The 6084-nt window shown below is 42.0% G+C and overlaps 1 long non-coding RNA gene across 2 annotated transcripts; it reads right to left on the reverse strand.

Moving 5' to 3' along the window:
* Positions 1–878: 878 nt before the first annotated feature.
* On the reverse strand, positions 879–5459 carry LOC108352851 (uncharacterized). Of its 2 annotated transcripts, none has more exons than XR_001841246.3 (4): positions 5091–5459; positions 4796–4897; positions 3819–3899; positions 879–1182 (listed from the first exon to the last, which is right to left on the reverse strand). It is a non-coding gene; the product is annotated as an uncharacterized LOC108352851 (long non-coding RNA). The 2 variants fall into 2 exon arrangements; XR_005493041.2 differs by having other exon boundaries at positions 5024–5459.
* Positions 5460–6084: the final 625 nt, after the last annotated feature.

Consider the following 6084-nt stretch of genomic DNA (forward strand, 5'->3'; position numbering starts at 1 on the left):
CCCTCTGTCAGGATCTCCCACTTTACTATGTGTGGCCAGATATTAAATTTCAGGTCATTTTAACATGGACACAGTTGTAGACAATGTATAAATAAGTGAGTATGACTGTGTCCCGATAAGACTGTGTTGCAAAAAAGGGGGTGTGGCTAGACTTGACTCATTACTTATTTTCTAGCCTCAATGTGGAAGCCACAACCAACATGTGAGATCACAACTCTGACATGGCACTTCCATGGAAGCTTGTGGATAGAAAAGAAGTCAGAGCTTCTATTTCTGTAGACACTCAGTAAAATCTTTTGGAGTTGGTAACTGAATGAATATTGCATTTGGAATAGGAAGATCTTTTTTCCATACCTCCAGAGAGATTCATAGTTCACTCAGATGTCTTTAGGCAGGCATCTACTGAGTGTCCTTTAAGTCTCACATCCTGGAGTGAAGTAAAGACAGTGGGATTTGCTTCAGCCCTCACTGAGCACAGTGTATAGTTAGGGAAGCAGAGAGTCAGAGCCAGTATCAGCAAAGTCCAAAAGGGGCTGGCACAAAAGGGCTTCATAGTCTATAGAGGCACTCTCTGGCAGGGTCCAGTCGTCATTGTTAGCAATTCCTCTAGGCTCTACCCAACAGCTACCTAGCAACACCTTGTGCGCAAATGCCCTCCTGTATGTCCCAGACCTACCATGCCCACCAGGCAAAATGTGCATCTAACCATTTGTCTCTTTGCTGATACATAGCTACTGCATGCTTGTGCGAAGGATGTTGTTTTTTTCTCCTTTCATTAGCCACAGGCTCAATCTATCCCTTGGTTTTCTTATTTAAATATATATATATAAGTTTAAAGTTATTTCAGACTATACTCTACTGCTATTTTCTGATGATTTTCCTTATGGCTGGGTCTAAAATGTTTTATTGCTCATCCTTTTCAGACTCAGGCATGTTTTTAAAGTTCATGGCTGAAAATAGTAATTAAAAGTCTATGCTCAGGTAATTTTTAATCACATGACATTACATCCTGGGATATAACCAACACATGGCTCATCGCCATCTTTGCTAAGGGCTGGAAAAGGTAGAACTGTAGTTGCCATCTTGGTTAAGTGTAGTCATGTGACAGGCAGCCATCTTTGTTATGGAAAGTCCTGGCTTTACCACCATCTTGCTTGGTGCTTGCAACTGTTGTGCCCAGATCTGGAAGAAAACCCAAAAGAGACCATCAGGAACTACAGCTTTGATGCAAGCACCTGAGAGTCTTTATTCAAGCTCAAGCGGTCCACAAACCTTCCTGATGGAACAGGATAGGAGAGTGCCCCAAAGTCTAGGAGAAGGATATTTATAAAGGAAAAAAAGGCAAGTGGGGGCTGGGGGAGGGGGGAGTTTCCAAGCCTCAGCATTACCTGAGAGGAATGTTGACCTCTAAGTTAATAGGTTTACAGCACCTGGTTAAACCACAAGAAGGGTTTTCTTAGGCCATTCTGTTGTTATCAGCTAGCTGCAGCTTCTGTGTCTATTTTGAAACTGCTAGGAACATTTTGTGATTTTTCTCAGACCTCAAGGGTGGGGGCCATGCCTCTCTAAGGTCAAGTTAACTTAGAATGGAATCTTAAAAACAAAATGGAGTTTATTCTGCTACCTCAGTCCCTTCAGCAACAGGGCAATAACATGTGACTTGAGCACACCAAAAAAGCAGAGCTCTAAAGATAATTTTCAATTGAGATAAAATGATAATATGGTTTCTATCCTGTCTTAGTAAATTGGCAAAATATTCTATGTTTTCATTTTTGAATGATGGGGTTTTTTTGATATCATTTTAGAGGTTTACAACCTTAAAAAGTTCAAAGATCACTACCTGAGAGATATGTTTAGTCTTGTTTCTGCTAATATTATCAAGTTATAATATAGCCTTATATTTTTATAAACTATAGATTTTTATAATGATACACCACATAAAATTCAAAGGTTCCCAATGTCTTTTTTATGAACTATGCTTATAGATTTTAAACCTTTTGCTGTAATACTAAAAGAGTTTCAGTTCAAAATCATGATTTTTAAGGATCAGCCCTAACAGACTTTACTCTCAAAAGCCACTATAACAGTTCTAGTCTCATAAAAGCTATTATAATTAAAGATGCAAACTGATAGCCAGTAATCTTATGAATGGCGATGTCCTTTAATATGTTCAGAAATATTTAAAGCCATGCTTAGAACCTATGTAGTTAATTATAATAGTAAGCTTTATCTTCCTGCTTTATGCATGCTAGTTACAGCCAGGGCAGATAATTAGATACAGACACAGATTGTCTAACTCATATATCCTTAATAGATACTAGCTCTCAATCCTATCAGAGATCCAATGAATATGGCATTAAATGTTTAACTTACTAAGATAGAGATCCCCAAATACTAACAGTGACTCCCCCCTCCCCCACTCCAAGGTCTCCAGGAAGATATGTGTATAGCGACAAAGGACTTTACTTGGATTGTGGTACACCAACCACTGGGAAAATCTGCCCCAGTACCTTGCCTGCTGCCAGTACCCAGCTTGAACTGTGGATAAACAAAGGACACCTGAAAAGTTGAATGTCTTATGTTATCTGAAACAAGGTGAGATCATTTCCCCCATGTTTCTCCTTCATGGGAAATAAGGCCCTCATCTTCTGGGCCTGAGGGCCAGACTGCCTCTGCCTGCATTGCGACAGAGACCACAGGAACCTGGAAGAGCTGTTTAGACAGTGGACTATAGACTAAACTCTCTCATTTCACTTAATGACATCTAGGTTATCTTTTCTCCTTCTCAGGTCTCTGGTTGACAGCTAAGCCAACTCTAGCTTGACAGCTAGAGAACAGGCGACTAGCTCCTTACTCCAAAGGAATCCACTTCTGGGTTAGCTCATTAGTCCACCAGCTCATTAACTACCAGACGTCTTATTAAAAAGACAAACAGGTTTCCCTTGCCCAGGCTTCGTGATAAAAGATGCACAAGTTTCGTAACATTTATAACATTTTGCTACTCCGTCATCCAGAGAAATAGTATGTAGTGGCTGTTCCCCAGTGACCAGCCACCTGGGTCTCATGGTAAATAATTGGATAGAAAAAGATGTAAAACTTATGTAAGTTCTGAGGACATGAAAGCTTAAGGTAGGAGGATCTAAGAAAATATTTAAAGGTCTAGGAAGGCATTTTTGAGGTTGGTAATTGCAAGACATAAAGGTTAGAGGACATAAAAAAAACTTGGGTGAGAACAGAAAAATGATTTAACATACAAAATGCTTCACATTTCTTCCTTTCCTTCTACTGCTGTTATATTAGGACTTTGAAAGTTCAGAGTTCTAACATTAATCAGTGGAGTTCTGATAAATTATTAACCTAACTCTGATTTAAAAAAGACATTCCACTGTGCAATCCATTTTCATAATCACAAGATCAAGATTTAAAGTTTCCAATTTAGTTGTCTTTTAAATATAGACATAAAGATACTTCTCATGCCAAATCTATACAGTCAGCTGTCATAGTCACCAGCTCACAATTTTAAATTTCCTTTGGCTGTCCTTCCAATATAGACTTAAAGATATTTCTCATTATGCTAAATTTATATACATTCTAAATAGAGGGGAAAAGCCCTTCTTCCCCTTCTGCTCCACAAAAGGTTTTTGTCTTCCCAGAGCTCACCTTAAAGAATGTCCACACTGTTAACAAATTTATCTCTTTTGTAAACTTAAAAAGATTGTGTGAAGCTCCAGGAAACCCATTCAGCTCTACCTCTCTGTGTGTCAAGTGGACTCCATCTGGATAAGGACAGCTGTCAATCAGTAGCCTAAGTTTCCCACCTGTTGCCTGTTCCAGGGGGAGGGACTCCTTCCTGTTCTTTGTTTCTGGGACTCTCCTCTTCAACCACCAAGACCATGAGCCTAAAGGTTTCAAATGTACACTTAAGAAAAAGGTTTTTTCCCCAAACCCACTTAACTTTATTTTCTGTCTCTAACATGTATGTGTTTCAGTATCCTGCCAAGTCCAGGCTCTTACTCAAAATCTCTACGCAGGACAGCTCCAGAGAAACAGCCTACAGAGGCTCCACTCTCCCCTCACAGGCACTTCTCTGGGCCTGCACTTTCCTAACCACAAATGGTCCCACAGACCCTGGATAGCAATAAAAGAAACAGAGCTGCCAGGACTTGACCAACATCCCATCTCAATTTTCTTAGGTTCCCAGAAGAATCCTCACCCCAAAGTCAGCAGGAAGTACTTAAAAGAACAGGACAACCTCATTCCTGCCCCACCATCACTCCTTTTCAGTTCCTCGTTTTTTAATTAAACAAAAATGGAGGAATGTTGGATTTCTTTAGACTCTGACCAACAGCTACCTAGCAATGGCTAGCATAGCCACCTGCCAGGTGCTAGCCAACCTGGCCCATATTAAAAGGACCACTCTGTGCTCTGCGCTTCTCTTCCCCTCCTCACCTCCCCCACCCCGTGCCTCCCCCTCTCACCTTTTGTCTGTCTCTTTGTCTCTGTCCTCCTCTGCCCTCCATCTCCCTCTCCTTCTTCCTTTCCCCATGTGTTCCCAGCTGGCTTCTTCCTCTCTTCCTCTCTCTGCCCCACCCCCACCCCCTTCGCTACCCCTTCCCAGGTCTCCACTCTGCTCCCTGGCTCTCTTCCCCAAATAAACTTCCTTTTATATTAGGCCTGCCAGACCGCTGAGCTGATTGATTCCTCAGGGGGACACCCCAGCATGGGCCTACTGCATTATACCACCACAACGGTCATAAAACACAACGGTCACAACAGCAGCAGTGTGAAACCCTACCTTGTCCTCTGTAGCAGCCTAAGGTGTCTTTTTCTGACATTTCTACTCAGAGAAGCCAGTATTCTTGATTTACACAGCAAAAAGACATTCCAGGATAAGTATCTATGAGACAGTCAGAGTTTATTAATACCGATAGAAGCAGAGAAATTCTGAGAGAGAGAGAGAGAGAGAGAGAGAGAGAGAGAGAGAGAGAGAGAGAGAGAGAGAGAGACTAGGAGTTAGACTCACAAGACAGACAGGAAGGCCTTGGCTAGGTACTAAAGGTGGTGAACTTCCAAGATGGCTCCTTCCTTACCTTCCTGACCTTCCACAAAAGCCAGACAGTTTAAAACAAAGGCTTGCTAACTGCTGTCTCTCAGCAGCACCCTCTGCTGATGGACTGGCTCGACAAATTCAAGGTCTGACAAGTTACATCAACAACTGTCCTAGCTGTTTTTCAAACCAACCAACCCTAAATTAGGGGAGGTTCCCGAGTCCTCTCTGTTTAGCAGAGGGTTTTATCCCCTCTGTGCGTCCACTGCACGCATGTTTCCTCATCCCCTTTCTTCAACTGTAAATTCTGTCTGCTCCTGTTTTCTGTGTTTGAGATTTCTTCACTGCTACCTGTCACTCTTGAGATTTCTCCCGCCTTCTTTAACTGACAAAGGGAATAAACCAGATCCAGATCTAGTGCGTGCGTGCGTGCGTGCGTGCGTGCGTGCGTGGTTTTGGTGCATGATTTTGAAATTACATTGTCCGAAGGATATAAGAATTCAGTAAAAGTGTTTTGTGTATTTTTTTCTTAGCTTGGGAACTTTCCTTTAGTAAGTGGATTCTGAGTGGCTTCTGAGGGGCACTGCACAGGATTATAGGCTAAGGGAAAAGCATAGGTCAAAAGGCCAAAGAAATCCTTATTAGAAAGAAACCAACCTGTGAATATTGACTACAAACATGGTTTTCAGTGTTGTTTGCTGAATTTTGACTCCTACCCAAAAGGCGTGAAGAGTTCTTTCCCTGCCTACGTCCTGTAATTTCACCATCTCTCTGTCCTACTTCAGTTCGACCCTCAACCTGTCAGTTAAAGGTTCAGTTTGGCCTGGAAGCCAATGATGCAGGGACCATAGTGAAAGGGGGAGGGAAGTCATCTTTATAAGCGCCAATCAGCTCTGAGCACCTTCATTCAATAGTGGCAACTCCATGCCCTCTCACCAAGGGGCTTCCCTGCTGCTAATCAAGTGGTGAAGGTTGTTTTTGGAATTTCGTGCACAGTCTTGTTTCTTCTCGAGCCTTTTTGATGGAGTCTTATGTTC

Source organism: Rattus norvegicus, chromosome 14, assembly GCF_036323735.1.
Source record: "Rattus norvegicus strain BN/NHsdMcwi chromosome 14, GRCr8, whole genome shotgun sequence".
Classification (NCBI taxonomy): Eukaryota; Metazoa; Chordata; class Mammalia; order Rodentia; family Muridae; genus Rattus; species Rattus norvegicus.